Here is a 20660-nt window from a genome sequence, read left to right as displayed (position 1 = left end):
TACTCATATATTTTCTGTCGCCGGTGGTATCAACATCGTTGCTGCCACCTCTTGACTGGAATTCGCTTTTCTAAGCAATTGATCATCTTTTTGTGGACTTTTGGTGACGTACCTGGATCGTTGTTTTGGCATTCGCTACTGTGGACTGGATTTGGACTTGCTTTTGATTTTTCTTCAGAATGTCTGATTCAAGTGTTTGTGTGAGAATGTGTGTGAATGTAGGCTGCAAGGTGAGGATACCGAAAGCTTCGGTTGATCCTCACACTGTATGTCGCAAATGTAGGGGTTTTGATTGTTCTATTTCTAACACCTGTCATGAGTGTGAAAGGTTGAATGTTGAGAAATGGAAGACTCTAACTTCTTACTTGAAGAAGTTAGAAAGGGATAGAGTCAGAAGGGCTGCATCTAAGATGGCGGGTAGTTGTACAAGGCCTATTGAGCCTTTGGATAATTCTAACTCTTCTCTTAATTATGATTCTGTATCAGGACCCTCACTGGCCGTACATTCAGATTCAGCTTCGGAAATTGCTGAACTGAAGGCTACGCTTCACAGGATGAAATCCGAAATGGCTGCCATAAAAGGTAAGGATGGTGAAAGTGACTTTAGTGAAGTGAGTGTCCCCAGTGTTGTGGAGGGGGCGTCTGACCGTCTCTGCGACGCTCCCAGGCCTAGACCTCTTCCAAGCTCCCAAGCCCAGAGGAGAAGGAAAGTCGAAAGCCGTACGGAGGTTGTGGAGAATTCCCCCCGGTCAGGCGTCCCTTCAGCAGGTACTGTGTATAGACAGCCTGCTCAGGACCGCTATCGAAAAAGCGTCCTCAGAGAGTGCTTCTCTTCGTCCGCTTCTCCCTCTCCTAAACGAGGGTGGAAGGATTCAGACTTGTCCAGGCCCCTGAAAAGGCACTGGAGAGATCCTGGTTTGGATTCAAGCCCAGAACGCTTTTCGGAAGAAGAACCTCCTTCTATCAAGAAGGCGAAGAGGGTTTCGCCGTCCCATGATGGGGGCAACACGCCTTCGAGGTCTACCTCTCCCGTTCAAGAAGACGCAGGAGAAGAAGCGTCCAAAAGGATCATTTTGGCGGTACAGGAACAGCTTTCCGCCCTAGTAGGAGTCCTTTCGAAGGATCCTCCTCGTAAGAAAGACGTCAGACTGCCGGTCAAGAAGACTCGTCTTCCTTCTCCCACCAGGAGTGAGGCTCCTGTGAGACGTGAGTCTTTTGAGATCTCAGATAGAGACTCGTGGGAAGATCTGGATCCGCCAGACAAGCGCGTAGCAACAGCCAAGCGCGAGGCGTCCTACAGACGAGAAGCGTCCTCTAAGAGAGAGTCAGACAAGCGAGAAACGCATTACAGACAAGAGGATTCTCCCAGATGGGATACGTCTGCCAGATCAGTAGCTTCAGCCGAGCGCGGAGTAACAAACAGGCGTGAGCATTCATCCAAGCGTGAGGCTCAAGAAGAACATCTGTCACGCAAGGAAGGGACTTCAGGAAGACGCGAGTCTTCAACAAGGCACGAGATGTCAGTCAGGCGCGAGACTTTTCAAGAGGCGCGAGGCACCAGTCAGGCGCGAGGCGCCAGCCAAGCGCGAAGAGTCAGTCAGGCGCGAGACGCCAGCCAAGCGCGAGGATCTTGCCAGGCGCGAGGCGCCAGCCAAGCGCAAGGAGTCAGCCAGGCGCGAGACGCCAGCCAAGCGCGAGGCGCCAGCCAGGCGCGAGGCGCCAGCCAAGTACGAAGAGCCAGTCAAGCATAGGAGCTCTTTACACTCTCTTAGCCCCTCTCCTATTAGGAGTTTGTCCCCAGTAGAGAGAATTGTTGGACAAGAAGACCCGGAACGAGAAGTGGTCTCTCCTACTGATCCGATTATGGAAGAGGAATCAGAGGACGAGTCTCACAGTAAGGAAGGACTGTCGAACTACAAAGTCTTGACAGCTCTCCTTCTCCAGGAATACGGAGACGCATTGATCCCTGCCGCTCCTCCTTCGCCTCGTTCTCTGTTTTCATGCTCGAAGACTCCGAAATCGTCGGCTTTCGTGAAGATGAGACCGACGATTTCTATGAAGAGAGCTCTGCAATCGCTGGATAACTGGATGCTTACTAAGAAGGAGCTAGTAAGGACAGTCTTTTGCATGCCTCCCCCTAGACTGACCGGCAAGAGAGGGATTTGGTACCAGACTGGGGAGAATATGGGTCTCACTCTCCCTGCTTCAGCTGAAGCTGACTTTTCCAGTCTGGTAGACGCATCCAGGAGACATAGCCTTCACACGGCTAAGATTACTTGGGGCCTTTCAGAGTTGGATCATCTCCTCAAGGGACTTTTTCACATTCTAGAAGTCTTTAACTTCCTAGATTGGTTCCTTGGGTGATGTTCAAGAAGGCTCATGCCCCTGAAGGGCTAGAACCGGATGTACTCCTAGCAATTCTGTCATGTATTGACAAGGCGGTGCAAGACGGCTCAGGGGAAGTTTCTTCCTTGTTTGGAGCAGGTCTCTTGAAGAAGAGATCTGTGTTTAGCGCTTTCTTGACGAAAGCAGTATCACACTCACAAAGAGCAGCTTTGTTATTCGCCCCTAGGTCTGATTTTCTGTTCCCGTCACAGTTGGTGAAGGATATTTCACGATCGCTGACGGAGAAAGCGACTCAAGATCTTCTCCTGCAATCGTCCAGGAAGAAGAGACCAGTAATGATGGGAGAAAAGAAAGTGACGTCTACTCCTGTTCGGCCCTTTCGAGGCGGCCCTCCAACTAGAGTTACCGCTAAAAGGAAAACGACCGAGAAGAGAGGTCGAGCCTCCTCGTTCCGCCCCTTTAAAAGGGGAAAGTGAAGTGGCGCTCCTCCAAACACCAGTAGGTGCCAGGCTCCGGGGGGGGATTTGCGGAAGCCTGGACTCGCATCGACACAGATCCTTGGTCGATGTCGGTTCTTTAGAAGGGATATCTCATTCCTTTCCTGGACAATCCTCCCCTGACGTCAACTCCGAGGGAATTGTCCGCCAATTACAAGGACCCTGTGTTGAAAGATACTCTTCAACAAATGGTGGATCAGATGTGGGACAAGAGAGCTATAGAACTTGTGCTGGATCAAAGCTCCCCGGGGTTTTACAATCGTCTTTTTTTTCTTGGTTGCGAAAGCCTCGGGGGGATGGAGACCAGTTCTGGACGTCAGCGCTCTGAACAAGTTTGTTCAAAAACAGAAGTTCTCCATGGAAACCTCTGCTTCAGTCCTGGCGGCTCTTCGCCAAGGGGATTGGATGGTGTCTCTGGATCTCCAGGACGCATATTTTCACGTCCCGATCCATCCTTCGTCGAAGAAGTACCTCCGTTTCATGACGGGGGGAAGGATCTTCCAATTCAGAGCCTTGTGCTTCGGCCTGTCGACGGCGCCTCAGGTTTTCACGAACCTTTTGAAAAATGTGGCGAGTTGGCTTCATCTGAAAGGAATCAGTATATCTCTTTATCTAGACGACTGGCTTATCAGAGCAAAGTCAGAGGAACAGTGTTTGGAGGACCTGAATGTGACACTAAACCTTATAAAGACTTTAGGATTACTCGTGAACCTCGAGAAGTCCCAACTGATCCCCAGCCAGAACTTGTCTATCTGGGGATTCGGATGGATTCTCGGGGTTTTCGAGTATTTCCTTCTCAAGAGAGACTAGCGAGAGGTTTAGAAAAAGTCTCTCTCTTCCTAAGGAAGGAACGGACTTCGGCGAGGGAATGGTTGAGCCTGTTAGGGACCCTTTCCTCGCTCGAACAGTTCTTTCACCTAGGAAGACTTCATCTCCGTCCTCTTCAGTTCTTCCTCAGAAGTTCGTGGAACATGAAGACAGGACTACTCTCGGACTTTTTTCCCATTCCAGATCTGATAAAACGTCATCTAGAATGGTGGTTACTCCCACTGAGGGAAAACAAAGGTACTTCCCTGGAAATACAGAGCCCAAACCTTGTATTGTTTTCCGACGCGTCCGAAAAAGGTTGGGGAGCAACTTTGGGAAAGAGAGAAGTGTCAGGCACTTGGAATGCTCTTCAAGTGTCCTGGCACATAAACTGCAAAGAACTGCTAGCTGTACACCTAGCTCTAAAGAGCTTCGAACCGTTAGTTTGCAACAAAATAGTTCAAGTAAATGCGGACAATACAACCGCTCTGGCATACATTCGGAAGCAAGGAGGTACTCACTCGTATGCCCTTTACGAACTCACGAGAGAACTTCTGTTGTGGACATCCCAGAGGAACATCTCTCTCTTGACGAGGTTCGTTCAGGGAGTAAGGAACGTACGAGCGACAGGCTGAGCAGGAGGAACCAGGTCCTTCATACCGAGTGGACCCTCCACTCAGAAGTTTGCCTCAAGCTCTGGTCTCTTTGGGGAACTCCTCATGTCGACCTCTTTGCCACGTTCCTCTCGAGGAGACTGGAAGTCTTCTGTTCAGTGGTAGAAGATCCCAGAGCTCTAGCAGTGACGCCTTCCTACTAGATTGGTCTCAGGTAGACGTTTACGCATTTCCCCCATTCAAGATTCTGGGGCAAGTACTCAGGAAGTTTGTGACTTCAAAGGGGACAAGAATGACCCTGATAGCCCCCTTTTGGCCAGCTCAAGAATGGTTTCCAGAGGTACTGGAGTGGATAGTAGACTTCCCCAGATCCCTTCCACAAAGGAGGGATCTTCTCAGACCACCACACTTCGAGAGGTTTCATCAAAACCTCCCCGCTCTCGCTCTGACTGCCTTTCGACTATCGAAAGACTTGTCAGAGCGAGAGGCTTTTCTAGTAAAGCGCAAGCTCGATCGCTAGAGCCCGGAGAACTTCCACTATCCGGGTTTATCAATCCAAGTGGGAAGTTTTTAGAAGGTGGTGTAAGTCAAAGAAGTTGTCCTCCTCCAGTACCTCTGTAGCAGAAATAGCTGATTTCTGTTATTTCTGAGGGAAGAGTCGCACCTCTCCGTAGCCACGATAAAGGGCTATAGGAGTATGCTATCGGCCGTCTTTAGGAATAGAGGCCTAGATTTGGGAAACAATAAGGATCTGCATGATCTGATTAGGTCATTTGAGACCAAGAAGTCTAGAATGACTTCTCCCCCTAACTGGAATCTAGACGTAGTACTGAAGTTCTTGACTTCAGAGAGATTTGAACCCCTACATTTGGCCTCGTTTCGTGATATAACAAGGAAATGTTTATTCCTTTTGTCACTGGCGACGGCAAAAAGGGTTAGCGAACTGCACGCCCTTAGTGACAAAGTCGGGTTCAATGTAGATTCAGCCATCTGTTCCTTCAAGGAATTATTCTTGGCGAAGAATGAAAATCCTTCGAACCCCTGGCCGAGAAACTTCGAAATAAAAGGATTATGGGTCTCGTCGGCAGGGAACCGGAGAGGTCTCTTTGCCCGGTAAGGGCTTTAAAGTTTTACTTAAAGAAGAAGGAACAGTTGGGAGGTTCTAGACAAGGCCTGTGGTGCTCAGTGAAGGATCCATCAAGACCTATGTCTAAGAATGCATTAGCCTTTTTTGTCAGGAACGTAATTATGGACGCTCATAAGGCTTGCACGGACGATTCTTTAAAACTTCTGAGAGTAAGAGCTCATGAAGTGAGAGCAGTGGCGACGTCTCTCTCTTTTCAGAGAAATATGTCGCTGAAGAATATCTTGGAAGCGACATATTGGAGATGTAATTCTGTGTTTGCGGCTCACTATTTGAAGGACGTGCGTGTGACCTATGAAAAATGTTTTTCATTAGGTCTTTTGTGTCTGCGGGCACAATCCTGGGTACAGGAGCTTACAACAATCCTTAAGATTTTTTTTTATTACTTAAGTCTAATAGATATGTTCTAGACTTTCTGCTGAACAAGTGCAGTTGCCGCACAAGCGGCCAGTCACTTCAGTTTAGTAAGGAACTCTTGTGATATCTTATATTATTTTTTTTGAAAATTATTGTGTGCTTGTGCATTGTGGTTGAGTTACGGTTGTTGCGAAGAGTTGGGGATAACTCTGAGCAATTTTTAATACTAACATGGTGGTTAGGATCAGGTGGTCGGGATTGGTTGTATGCTCCTTAATAAGGTGTGTTGTCATGTAAGTGGATCAGCACCCATTGACAAAGTCCTTTCAGGCTCTGCCGAGTAAGTGGATAAGACCCCTTCGGCAGAACCACAAGAATTCTTGGCCATAGATCACATATCTCGCTAAAGTTTCTTGAGGTGATGCAGACTATGGGGAAAACACCCACGAAGTCTACCACCTATCAGGTAGGAACCAAGGTTTTTATTTTATACCTACAACAGATGTTGTTTACCTGTCTATTCTAGTAGTAGCTGTCTCTTACCCTCCACCGAAGGGTGCCAATCAGCTATGTATATATCTGACAGGTAAGTTGATTGTATGAAAATGATATTGTTATAATACAATAAAGTTTCATACATACTTACCTGGCAGATATATACGATTAGGGCCCACCCAGCCTCCCCGCAAGGAGACAGGTGGAAGAGAAAATATATGAGTAGAAAACGGGAATGGTTCCTAGTCCTGCCACCCAGGGCAGGCCGGTAGATCACCTGACCTACCTGTAGCGAGTGGCGCGAAATTTGAATTTCTGTCGGGGACGACGGAGTCTTAGCTATGTATATATCTGCCAGGTAAGTATGTATGAAACTTTATTGTATTATAACAATATCATTTTTTACTTTGGTTTTGTGGCTAGGCACACGCTATTGTGGACTGTTTTGATTTTGGCTTTGATTTTTCTTGAACAAAGATGTCTCGTCCTAGTTCTGCTAGTTTCAGGGTATGTTGTGTGGAAGAGTGTAAGGTGAGGCTACCGAAGGCTTCGGTAGATCCCCACACTGTATGCACGAGCCGTAGGGGACATGTGTGTTTGGTAAATGATCGATGGAAGGAGTGTGAGAGTTTGTCTAATTCAGGTTGGAAGATGTATGATTCTTATGTGCGCAAGTTAGAGCGTGACAGGATCAGGAGGTCTTCCTCCAGGAGCGTATCAGGCAGTGGACATCAGGGCAGTAATTTTTCTCCTGCTAACCCTCCTGTAGACTTTGCTACCCCTAACCCTGTGGTGTTGCCTTCGGGCCCTGAGATTCTGTCTGCGGAGGGTAATGCCCTGTCTGTGATTTTGGAATCCAAAGTGCTCGCCTTAGAAAGTGGTGCATTGAAGTGCAGCGATAGTGCCCCTAGTGTTGTGGAGGGGGCATCAGATCGGCCCTATAATACCTCTAGGCCTGGACCTCTGTCGGACTCCCAGGACTCAGGGAGTGGACAAGTCGAAAGCCGAAGGAGGGTTACGGGGGCTCCCCACCGATCTGGCGTCCCTTCGGCAGGACCTGTTGACGCTTCCCAGGCTGCCAAGGATCGTGCTCGTGCGAGAATCCTTAAGGATTGCTTCTCGTCCTCCGAAGCGTCCCCCCCGCGCAAGGGGTGGAGCTCTCGGAAGGACTCTCGCCCTTTGAAGAGAAGCTTCAGAGAGGAGGATGCTTCACGTCCTTTTTCTCCAGATGTTTTGCGGTCTTCTCCGGAGAGTTTTGACGCTTTTCCACCGCAGAAGAGGACCAGGACGTCATCGGAGGATGTCGCTGTTGAGCACCCCAGTCGCTCCAGGGAGAGAGCTGTAGCTTTTCCTGTGAGAAGGAAGAAGGCGTCCCCTCGCCCCTCGTTTTCTCACAGGATCAGCCCTTCCCCTGAGAAGGAATCTTCTCCTACCAAGGAGATGCTCCTTGTGATGCAGCAAGAGTTAGCTTCGTTGCTTGCTGAGAAAGAGGCAGAGCCGCATCGACGTAGGAAGGACTCGAGGCTGCCTATCAAGAGGTCCAAGCAGTCCCCCCTCTCCTTCTCCTCGTTCGTCTCTTTCGCCTGCTTCGTCGCCCTCTAGATTTCGTTCGGCACCCCAGCGCTTGTGTAGAGGGTGCAATGAGCGTCTCCCCAGACTCGCTTCTGTCGAGAGAGAGGTAGACCGTAAGGTTCATCGCAGCAGGGATCGTCTAGCTTCTAGTCAAGACACTCCTCTCGCGCCCCTTCATGACGCTCTGCATGCTGCTAGGCATGACGCTCCTCTAGCTACTCGACTTGACGCTTCTCAGGATGCTTCTTTTCGTCAGGAAGCTCGTCAAGACGTTCGTCAGGATGCCCGTCGGGGGACACATCATTCTGCTCGTCAGGACGCCCAGCGGGATGCTCCCCAGGACGCCCATCGGGACGCTCTTCGTACTGCTCGTCAGGATGCCTCCTTCGCAGATCTTCAGGACGCTTCAGAGGCTGTTGTAAAAGGCATCCAGCCTTGTGCGGAGAGTTCTTCTTCGCAGCGGAGGTCCCTTTTGAGAGTTGGGGCTAAAGGTCTTAGACCTCTCACTTCCGTGGATTTGTCTTTGGCTCCCATGGAAGAGGGAGAGTTAGGCAGTTCGTCGGAGGCCACAGATGAGGAGCAGCCTTCTACGTCGTCTTCTTCCTCAAACTACCAGGTCTTGGCCTGCCTTCTTCGTGATCTGTTTGGAGACAAGTTTCAACCCTCGGCCCCTCGCTCTCCTCCTTCACAGTTAGCCTCTTCCAAAACCGGTAGAACTCCGGGTTTTGTGAAAATGAAGACTTCCCTTTCTACGAAGAGAGCCTTCAAGAAGGTCCATGACTGGATGGATTTGAGGAAGGCCCAAGGCAAGACTTCTTTTGCCCTGCCCCCGTCGAGACTGAGTGGTAAAGCAGGGATTTGGTATGAGACAGGAGAGGACGTTGGGCTGAGAGTTCCTTCCTCTTCTCAGGGAGACTTTGCCAGCATTGTAGACGCCCCAAGTAGGTCTCTCCTTTCATCGGCAAAGGTGTCCTGGACTACTTCCGAATTGGACCATCATCTAAAAGGACTGTTTAGGACAATGGAAGTTTTCAACTTTTTGGACTGGTGTTTAGGAGTCTTGGATATACAGTCGCGGAGTCCGGACTCGATTAGTCTGGGGGAGCTGTCCAGCGTTTTGGCGTGATGGACAAGGCCGTCAGGGATGGTTCAGAGGAGCTGGCTTTGCACTTTTGTACAGGGCTCTTGAAGAAGAGAGCTTTGTTTTGTAATTTTATTGCAAAGTGTGTTTCTCCCTCACAGAGGGCAGAGTTGCTGTTCGCCCCTCTTTCGAGCCATCTCTTCCCCCAGTCTATGATAAAGGATCTAGCCGTCAGCCTGCAGGAGAAGGCTACTCAAGACCTCCTGGCCCAGTCTTCCAGACGTCCGGCAGTTCCTTCTGCTACTACGCTTGGGCAGGCTTCCAGGAAGCAGAAGCCCAGGTCTTCCCAGAGGCAAAGCCCCTTCCAAGCTCAGGGGTAAAAAGTGATACGTCAGTCCTTCAGACACCAGTCGGAGCCAGGCTTCTTTCATTTGCAAAAGCCTGGAGAGAGAGAGGGACGGACAGCTGGTCCCTCAAAGTCATCGAGAAAGGATACAAGATCCCATTCCTCAAACCGCCTCCGCTGTGCACTACACCCAGGGATCTGTCACCCTCTTACCATCGAGAGAAACAGCAGATTCTGTTCGATCTGCTCGAGCAAATGCTCGAAAAGAGGGCTTTGGAACAGGTCCTAGACCTGGAATCCCCAGGTTTTTACAACAGGTTGTTCCTGGTGCCGAAACAGTCGGGAGGATGGAGACCAGTCCTAGACGTCAGCAGGCTGAACCTTTTTGTAGAAAAACAAAAATTCAGTCGGTTCTAGGAGCCTTAAGACCAGGCGACTGGATGGTGTCTGTAGACCTTTAGGATGCCTGTTTTCATGTCCCAATCCATCCTCAGTCAATGAAGTACCTGAGGTTTGTCCTGAAAAGGAAAGTCTTTCAGTTCAGGGCTCTTTGCTTCGGGCTAAGCACAGCTCCGATGATCTTCACGATTCTAATGAGGAATGTAGCGAGATGGCTTCATCTTTCAAACATCAGAATCTCTCTGTATTTAGACGATTGGCTCATGCTCCAGCAACACTGGCAATAAAGTTTCGGTCTTATGATTGTGAACTATGTACTTTAAGAAATCTCCATGTGTACCTTCATCAATTCCACTGAGAACCCAGTACCCATCAACAGCCAAGCCTTTGTTGTACTTTTGTATGCCAGACTTACTCCCATTAGCTTCTGTAGTATGACCTTACCTGTCAATCTTTTGATTATTTTCATTTAAAATGTTGACACACACACACTTTCTTGGAAAAAATTACTCCAGTCAGCAGTTGAGTGGTGTCAGATCAAAGTTTGAGTTCAATATTAATTTGATCTTGTATGTATACTATCTTACCTATTAATTATTAAGAAGAATACGTATTGTTTATGTGATAAACAGGAATCTTCAAATAATGATCCATGCTTGGGAAATACTTTTTTTTAACATCGTGTTGCCACAATGCCAAAAATCAAGGCTCATCTGAGTGAGAAGGCTTTCTTTATTTTGTAATACACTTTTCTAGATTTGCAGCACATGTAAGTTCTGCTATAATCACCTAACATCCGTACATATTTCAGATAATGATTGAACATATTTCAGATAATAATTGAACTTGTCAATCCTTGCAGAAAAATGTGCGTATCGAATTGCGAAATTAAGGTTGAATTTAGAAATTCTTTATAAGTCATTGATAGGTGCTCTATTTTGCTGCTGTAACTTTGACTGGATATATCTACAACCTTGGAATGGAGGCGCAATCAACCTGGACTGTGCATGCATATTACTAAGGTGAAGGATAACCAGGGGCAACAATTTTATTTCAATATTGTAACTTGTTATTGGCTGAAAATCAATGTTTCTGATAATGTTTCTGGTATTTTAGTAAATGTTTAAACTGTTGTCAGTAAGTAACATATTATTTAACATTTATATATACAAGACCCATCACACCATTATATATAGTAATTCATAATGCCAATTTGTATACCTACATAATATACAAGCATAAGAAAAATGAACCTTTATCAGACAGACTATTTATATCAAACACAAACGAACAATGGGCTTTCAATAATTATGGTTTATCATACTGCTATAACCCAGGCTACATATAGACCTGTACCCACAAACTTGGCAGGTCACAAGATTTCCGTATCATTCAAACTTTATTCTATATACAATTCTATTGCATGAACATGAAAATAACTTCATTATAATACCAAAATTATGTCCACGTACATAAACTAGAAAAATAACCTTTAATGATGTTGACCACTAGGGCATGAAGCATTAGTAAGTGAAAGATCAGCTTATACTATTGATTTGCCAGATATTCAGTTTTATTGGCCTTCTTTCCAGCACACTTTCATTGTATGTCTAGAAAAAATACCTCTAGGCTAACCATTTATGCCAAATATGTAATCAACACACAAAAGGATGAGGGGAACTCAGTGAGAATTCAAACTTTTGCATTCTGAAAAGACAACTGCAATACTATTGCTATGCATTAACCCTCTTACGCCGGAGCGGTAAAAAATAATTTGTCTCCCGTGTGCCGGAGGGGTTTCGGAGTGAGCGCAGAAGCGGAAAAAATATATTTTTCAAAAAAACACAGCGCACTTAGTTTTCAAGATTAAGAGTTCATTTTTGGCTCTTTTTTTTTTTGTCATTGCCTGAAGTCTAGTATGCAACCATCAGAAATGAAAAAAATTATCATTATCATATATAAATAATGCGATATATGATAGCGCAAAAACGAAATTTCATATATAATTGTATTCAAATCGCGCTGTGCGCAAAACGGTTAAAGGTAACAAGTTACTTTTTTTTCGTTGTAATGTACACTAAATTGCAATCATTTTGGTATATAACACATTGTAAAACGATCAAAGCAACACAGAGAAAATATTATCACAAAATAATGCATGAATTCATAACGCGCGGACATAAACAAATATTTTTTTCAAAAATTCACCATAATTCTAAATATTGTCCTAGAGACTTCCAATTACTTTCAAAATGAAGACAAATGATTGAATATTACTATACTGTAAGAGTATTAGCTTACAATTGCAGTTTTCGACCATATCTGACGAGTTAAAGTTGACCGAATGTCGAATTTTTATATATATATATTTTTTATATGCAATTATTTCGGAAATAAGAAAAGCTACAACCTTCAAATATTTTTCATTTTATTCTACATGAAATTGCGCACATTTTCATATATAAAACTCTATGAAATGCCTAATATGAAACGGAGCCAATATTCCGAGAATGGTACGTACGTATTTCTGAGATTTGTGGCGGAGAATCCGCGCGCGGAGGGAAGGAAAGATTTTTTTAAAATTCACCATAAATCTAAATATTTTGCTAGAGACTTCGAATTTGTTTCAAGATGAAGATAAATGACTGAATATTATAGACTGTAGACGTAAGAGTTTTTTTTAGCTTACAATTGCGTTTTTCGACCATTTCGGTAGAGTCAAAGTTGACCGAACGTGGTTTTTTTTCTATTTATCGTGATTTATATGCAAATATTTCAAAAATGAGAAAAGCTACAACCTTTGATTATTTTTTGTTGTATTCTACATGGAATTGCGCACATTTTCATATATAAAACTTTATGTAACGGCTAATTTAAAATGGTGCAAACATTACCACAATCGCACGTATGATTTTTTCGGAAGAGTTACCGCGCGGACGTAAAGAAAATGTAATTTTTTTCATAAATTTACCATAAATCGAAATATTGTGCTAGAGACTTCCAATTTGTTGCAAAATTAAGGTAAATGCTTGAATATTACTAGAATATAAGCGTTTTAGCTTACAATTGCGTTTTTTGACCATTTTGGTAGAGTCAAAGTTGACCAAAGGTTGAAATTTTGGCAATTATCGTTATTTATATGAAAATATCTCAAAACTGATAAAAGCTACAACCATGGGTTGTTTCTAGTTGTATTGTGCATGAAATTGCGCACATTTCCATATATAAAACTTTATATAACGGCTAATTTTAAAATGGTCCAAACATTACCACAATCGCATGTATGATTTTTTTCGGAAGAGTTAACGCTCGAACGTAAGGAAAAAGTTTTTTCAAAAATTCACCATAAATCGAAATATTGTGCTAGAGACTTCCAATTAGTTGCAAAATTAAGGTAAATGATTGAATATTACTAGAATATAAGCGTTTTAGCTTACAATTGCGTTTTTCGACCATTTCGGTAGAGTCAAAGTTGACCAAAGGTTGAAATTTTGGCAATTATCGTTATTTATATGAAAATATCTCAAAACTGATAAAAGCTACAATCATGAGTATTTTATTGTTGTATTCTACATAAAAATGCGCACATTTTCATGTATAATACTTCATGTAACGGCTAATTTACAATGTCAAATTATGTCAAAGTGACGAAATAATTTCCGAGATGTGTCACAGATACTTTTTAGTGTGGCAAGAAAGAAATTCGCGCTTGCGCGCCTGCGTATCGATTGTAAACAAAACAACACCTTGATCCGTGAACTCCCAGCATCCCCCAAGGCGCGTGATTCAAGAGTTTTCGGCTGGTAGGCCTAAAAGTTTTTTTCCGCGAATTTTTAAAAAAAACTTTTGTATGTCGACGTAAAATACGTCCAGTCGGCACCCGAGAGACAAAAAATGTCGACGTAAAATACGTCCAGTCGGCGTTTAAGGGTTAACTGAAATTCCGATGGACTGTATTTCATATTACAATTTTGAATTTTCATACAATCAACTTACCTGTCAGATATATACTTAGCTAAGACTCCGTCGTCCCCGACAGAAATTCAAATTTCGCGCCACTCGCTACAGGTAGGTCAGGTGATCTACCGGCCTGCCCTGGGCGGCAGGATTAGGAACCACTCCCGTTTTCTATCATATTTTCTCTGTAGCCGTTGGTATCAACATTGTTGTTACTACCTCTGACCTGAAATCTTATTTCAAAGCATTAGATCATCGTTTCATCAGACTTTTTGGTGATGTACCTGGATCGTGTTTTTGGCATTCGCTACTGTGGACTGAATTTGGAATTGCTTTTGGATTTTTCTCAGTATGTCTGATTCAAGTGTTAGTGTGAGGATGTGTGTGAATGTAGGCTGCAAGGTGAGGATACCGAAGGCTTCGGTTGATCCTCACACTGTATGTCGTAAATGTAGGGGGTTTGAATGTTCTTCAACTAATACCTGTCATGAATGTGAGGGGTTAAATGCTGAAGAATGGAAGACTCTAACTTCTTACTTAAGGAAGTTAGAAAGGGATAGAGTGAGACGTGCATCAAAGGGTGTGTGCTCAAGGCCTATTGAGCCTTTTATTGAGTCTATCTCTCCTAATCTTAATGTTTTTGATTCTCCCTCTGTATCGGGATTTTCACAGGCTTTGCATTCAGAATCGGCCTCTGAAATCGCCGACCTGAAGGCTACTATCCACAAGATGAGGTCCAAAATGGTGGCCCTAAAAGGTAAGGATAGTGACAGTGACTTGTACAGTGAAGTGAGTGCTCCCAGTGTTGTGGAGGGGGCGTTTGATCGTCTCTGCGACGCTCCCAGGCCTAGACCTCTTCCAAGCTCCCATGCCCAGAGGGAAGGAAAGTCGAAAGCCTTAAGGAGGTCGTGGAGGATCCCCAACGGTCAGATGTCCCTTCAGCAGGTTCTGTTTCGCATCAGACTGCTCAGGACCGCTTTAGAAAAAGCGTCCTGCGAGAGTGCTTCTCTTCTTCTCCCTCTCCTTCACCTAAACGAGGGTGGAAGGATTCGGATCTTTCCAGGCCCCCTGAAAAGGCATTGGAAAGAACCTTCTTTGAACTCGAGCCCAGAGCGCTTTACTGATGAAGCTCCCTCTTCGATCAAGAAGGCGAAGGTTATATCGACGTCTCCCTATATGGAGGTAGCGGATCGTTCTCCTTCGAGGTCTCCCTCTCCTTCCATTGAAGAGGACGCCGGGGAGGCTTCTAAGAGGATCCTACTTGCTGTTCAAGAGCAACTAGCCTCATTGGTAGGAGTTCTGACAAGAGAGCCGACGCGTAAGAAGGACGTTACTCTTCCTATCAAGAAGTCTCGTCCTCTTTCCCCTGCCAGGCGCGAGGCGCCTTCTAGGCATGAAGCTTCCTCTTCCAAGCATGTAGAAGAGGACATGCATTTCAGAGCAAGTGCAAGAGAAGCTTATGATAGACGCAAGGCTCCGGCCAGGACGCCAGCCAGACGCGAGACGTCTTCTAGATACGTGCAGCCTGCCAGGCACGAGACGCCAGCCAGGACGTCAACAGGGCGCGAAGCGTCATCCAAGCGCGAGGCACCAGCCAAGCGCTTGGCGCCAGCCGAGCGCGAGGCGTCCTCCAGACGTGAGGAGTCAGCCAGGCGCGAGGCGCCAGCCAGGACGCCAGCCGAGCGCGAGGCGTCCTCCAGACGTGAGGAGTCAACCAGGCGCGAGGCGCCAGCCAGGACACCAGCCGAGCACGAGGCGTCTTCCAGGCGCGAGGCATCAATCAGAAACGAGGAGCCAGCTAGACAGGAGGCGCCTACCAAGCGCGAGGCGTCTTACAAGCGTCATCCGTCTATCAGACTTGATGCTCCAACCAGACGTGAGGCGCCTACTGTTTTCAAGAGGGACTCTGTACACTCTCTTAGTCCCTCTCCTATCAGGAGTTTGTCTCCCTCTGATAGAAGACCTCCTGTTTTTGCTGCGGATTCTCCTTTGGACCCCGAGATGGACGAGAATTCAGAAGACGAGGCTCGCGGTAGGGAAGGACTTTCCAGCTACAAAGTCTTAACAGCCCTTCTTCTTGAGGAATATGGGGACGCGTTAACTCCCGCCGCTCCTCCCTCTCCGCGCTCTCTGTTTTCAAGCGCAAAGGTGCCTAAATCCTCATCTTTCCTTAGAATGAGACCTACTATCTCTATGAAGAGGGCTCTTCAGTCTCTAAATACTTGGATGGATACTAAGAAGGAGCTTGTCAGGACGGTCTTCTGCATGCCCCCAGCGAGACTCGCTGGCAGAAGGGGCATTTGGTACCAAACGGGAGAGAATATGGGTCTTTCTCTCCCATCCTCAGCCGAAGCAGACTTTTCAACTTTAGTGGATGCGTCTAGAAGACACGGACTGAACTCTGCCCGGGTGACTTGGGGCATTTCGGAATTGGATCATCTCCTCAAGGGACTCTTCCACGTTTTGGAAGTCTTCAATTTCTTAGATTGGTCCCTTGGTGTGATGTCCAAGAAGGCTCATGACGCTGAGGGTCTCGACCCGGAAGTACTACTTTGTATACTGTCGTGCATAGACAAGGCAGTACAAGATGGATCCTTAGAAGTCTCCTCTTTATTTGGAGCGGGACTGATTAAGAAGAGGACGGTTTTCAGCGCTTTCTTGACCAAGGCGGTCTCACACTCTCAGAGAGCAGCTCTTTTGTACTCTCCTTTATCTGACTTTTTGTTTCCTTCTCAGTTGGTGAAGGACATTTCTCGATCACTAACTGAGAAGGCGACTCAAGACATTCTTCTGCAATCATCTAGGAAGAAGAGGCCTGCAGCAATAGTTGAGAAGAAAGGGCCGAGTACTTCTCTTCAGCCCTTTCGAGGAGGCCCTCCCTCCAGAGCGCCCTCAAAAAGGAAGGCTCCTGAGAGGAGAGGTAGATCTGCCTTCCGTCCCTTTAAGAAGGGAAAGTGATGCTTCTCACCTCCAAACACCAGTAGGTGCCAGGCTCCTGGATTTTGTGGAGTCCTGGGCACGTATCAACACGGACGCCTCATCAATGTCTGTGATAAGGAAGGGATACCTTATCCCCTTCCTGGACAGTCCTCCCCTGACTTCAACTCCGCGGGAACTGTCAGCCAGATACAGGGACCCTGTGCTGAGGGATACTCTTCGACTGATGGTGGATCAGATGTGGGACAAGAGAGCTATAGAACTAGTGCTGGATCAAAACTCCCCGGGGTTTTACAATCGCCTTTTTCTGGTTGCAAAGGCCTCGGGGGGCTGGAGGCCAGTACTAGACGTCAGCGCTCTGAACAAATTTGTTCAGAAGGAGAAGTTCTCTATGGAGACTTCGGCCTCAGTCCTTGCGGCTATGCGCCAAGGAGATTGGATGGTGTCTCTGGATCTCCAGGACGCCAATTTTCACGTCCCAATTCACCCTTCATCGAAGAAGTACCTCCGTTTCATGACGGGGGGAAGGATCTTTCAGTTCAGGGCCTTGTGTTTCGGCCTGTCCACAGCCCCTCAGGCCTTCACAAGCCTGATGAAGAATGTGGCGAGGTTTCTTCACCTCAAAGGTGTAAATATCTCTCTGTATCTGGACGACTGGCTCATCAGGGCCAGATCAGAGAGACAGTGTTTGGAGGATCTTACGTTGACCCTAAACCTAATCAGATCGTTGGGATTACTCGTAAACCTCGAGAAGTCGCAGCTGACCCCCAGACAGAACGTAGTCTATCTGGGGATTCAGATGGATTCTCGGGGTTTTCGAGTATTTCCTTCGCAAGAGAGACTCACAAAAGGCTTGGAGAAAGTCTCTCTCTTCTTAGGGAAAGAACGGACGTCGGCGAGGGAATGGTTGAGCCTTCTAGGGACCCTTTCCTTGCTCGAACAGTTCTTTCCTCTAGGAAGACTTCATTTACGTCCACTTCAATTCTTCCTCAAGAGGTCTTGGAGTTGGAAGACCGGACATCTTTCAGACACCTTTCACATTCCAGTGGAGATGAGACCTCACTTAGAATGGTGGTTGCCCCTATTGAAGGAGAACAAGGGAATCTCCCTGAAGATTCAGAACCCAAGCCTAGTGTTATACTCCGACGCGTCGGAGAAGGGTTGGGGAGCAACATTAGGCTCGAAGGAGGTGTCAGGCACCTGGGAAGCAGCACAGGTGTCCTGGCACATAAACTGCAAAGAACTCTTTGCCGTACACCTAGCTCTGAAGAGTCTAGAACCTTTTGTGTCGAACAAAGTAGTTCAAGTAAATGTGGACAACACCACAGCACTTGTCTACATTCGGAAACAAGGAGGGACTCACTCCTTGTGCCTTTACGAACTTGCAAGAGACCTTCTGCTTTGGACGTCCCAGAGGAACATCTCCCTGCTTACGAGATTCATTCAGGGAGAAAGGAACGTAAGGGCGGACAGACTCAGCAGGAGGAACCAGGTCCTTCACACAGAGTGGACCCTCCACTCAGAAGTGTGTCAAGGTCTCTGGTCTCTTTGGGGGACCCCTCATGTGGATCTCTTCGCCACGTTCCTTTCCAAAAGGCTGGAAGTCTTTTGCTCGGTGGTAGAAGACCCCAGAGCTCTGATAGTCGACGCCTTCCTACTAGACTGGTCTCACGTAGACGTCTACGCTTTTCCTTCTTTCAAGATCCTGGGACTAGTTCTGAAAAAATTTGTGGCTTCAAAGGGGACAAGGATGACCCTGATAGCCCCCTTTTGGCCGGCACAAGATTGGTTCACAGAGGTGGTGGAGTGGATGGTAGATTTTCCCAGATCCCTCCCAAGAAGGATGGATCTTCTCAAACGACCGCACTTCCAGAGGTATCATCAAAACCTCCCCGCTCTCGCTCTGACTGCCTTTCGACTATCGAAAGACTCGTCAGAGCGAGAGGGTTTTCTCGTAAAGTTGCATGCGCAATCGCGAGATCCCGCAGAGCCTCCACTAGACGAGTATATCAGTCCAAGTGGGAGGTTTTTAGAAGGTGGTGCAAATCTAAGAAGTTGTCCTCCTCCACTACCTCTGTAACGGAGATAGCTGATTTCCTGCTGTTCCTAAGGGAAGAATCTCATCTATCTGTATCCACAATAAAGGGATACAGAAGCATGCTTTTGGCAGTCTTCAGGAATAGAGGATTAGATCTGGCAGATAATAAGGATCTACACGATCTCATAAGATCCTTTGAGACTACGAAGTCTAAGGAACCGGTTCCTCCTAACTGGAACCTAGATGTAGTGCTCAAATTCCTGTCTTCCGAAAGGTTCGAACCTCCTCATCTGGCGTCTTTTCGAGATATAACTAGAAAATGCTTATTCCTATTATCTTTAGCTACAGCAAAAAGAGTTAGTGAACTGCATGCTCTGGAGGATAGAGTAGGATTCAAGGGGGACTCAGCCATTTGCTCGTTTAAAGCTTTGTTTTTAGCTAAAAATGAGAATCCCACGAATCCCTGGCCTAAGACCTTCGAGGTTAAAGGCTTATCAAGTCTCGTAGGTAGAGAAGCAGAGAGATCTCTCTGTCCTGTAAGAGCTCTAAAGTTCTACCTTCAGAGAAAACACCAGATGGGGGGCTCTAGACAAGGTCTTTGGTGCGCGGTAAAAGACCCCACAAGACTGATGTCTAAGAATGCTCTAGCATTCTTTGTGAGAAACGTCATTACAGAGGCGCGTAAATTCTGTCCTGACGAAGAGTTTCGACTTTTAAGAGTGAAAGCTCATGAAGTGAGAGCAGTAGCGACGTCTCTCTCGTTTCAAAAGAATATGTCTCTAAAAAACATCTTGGATACGACTTTTTGGAGATGCAACTCAGTATTTGCATCTCATTACTTGAGAGATGTTCGTGTGACCTACGAGAAATGTTTTTCTCTAGGTCTTTCCGTGTCTGCGGATACAATCCTGGGTATAGGAGCCAACACCGATCCTTAAGTGTGTACATACCTTCTTTTTAGATATGTTCTAGACTTTCTTCTAACAAAAAGGGCTAGGTGTCGCACTGGCGGCCAGTCACTGTTGTTCAGTAAGGAACTCTTGTGATATCTTATTAGATGAGTATTAATTTTTTTTTGGAAAATTTATGTATGTGTGCGTATTGTGTTTTTGAGTTATGGTTGTTGTGAAGATAACTCGGAACAATCTTTATTACTAACATGTGGTTAGGATCAGGTGGTCGGGATTGGTTGTATGCTCCTTCATAAGGTGTATTGTCATATAAGTGGATCAGCACCCATTGACAAAGTCCTTTCAGGCTCTGCCGAGTAAGCGGATAAGACCCCATCGGCAGACCCACAAGAACTCTTGGCCATAGATCATATATCTCGCTAAAGTTTCTTGAGGCGATGCAGACTACTGGGCAGCACCCACGAAGTCTACCACCTATCAGGTAGGAACCAAGGTTTATTTATACCTACAACATATGTTGTTTACCTGTCTATTCCATAAGTAGCTGTCTCTTACCCTCCACCAAAGGGTGCCAATCAGCTAAGTATATATCTGACAGGTAAGTTGATTGTGTGAAAATGATATTGTTATGATACAATAAAGTTTCATACATACTTACCTGGCAGATATATACGATATATGGCCCACCCAGCCTCCCCGCCGGAGACAGGTGGAAGAGAGAAAATATGATAGAAAACGGGAATGGTTCCTAGTCCTGCCGCCCAGGGCAGGCCGGTAGATCACCTGACCTACCTGTAGCGAGTGGCGCGAAATTTGAATTTCTGTCGGGGACGACGGAGTCTTAGCTAAGTATATATCTGCCAGGTAAGTATGTATGAAACTTTATTGTATCATAACAATATCATATTTACTTATGTAACTTACATACAGGAAATTATTAAAATACATGTTATCTGCACTTGTATATCCAAATGTCTTCTCATTTACAACAGTTCTTGGTTATCAGCAATCCTGTTTTACAGTGCTTGTCTAGCAACGATGATAACCAAGGAATTTTTGTACACTTTAAGTTTAAGATTTGTTTCTAGAGAATTCAGATACCTCTCACAATCTTGGTGCTTAATCGATCTTGCATCCCTATACCAGATTCTGTAGGTTA

The 20660-nt window shown here is 46.0% G+C and overlaps 1 protein-coding gene across 5 annotated transcripts in view; it reads left to right on the top strand.

Annotated features, from left to right (window-relative positions):
* LOC135212745 (uncharacterized) overlaps positions 1-20660 on the top strand; it is a 38128-nt gene that overhangs the window by 6279 nt on the left and 11189 nt on the right. The gene's annotated exons all lie outside the window — the stretch shown is intronic.

This window comes from Macrobrachium nipponense, chromosome 41 (assembly GCF_015104395.2).
Source record: "Macrobrachium nipponense isolate FS-2020 chromosome 41, ASM1510439v2, whole genome shotgun sequence".
NCBI classification, from domain to species: Eukaryota; Metazoa; Arthropoda; class Malacostraca; order Decapoda; family Palaemonidae; genus Macrobrachium; species Macrobrachium nipponense.
Note: the sequence above shows the minus strand (reverse complement) of the source record. Positions and strands in the feature narration are given on the sequence as shown.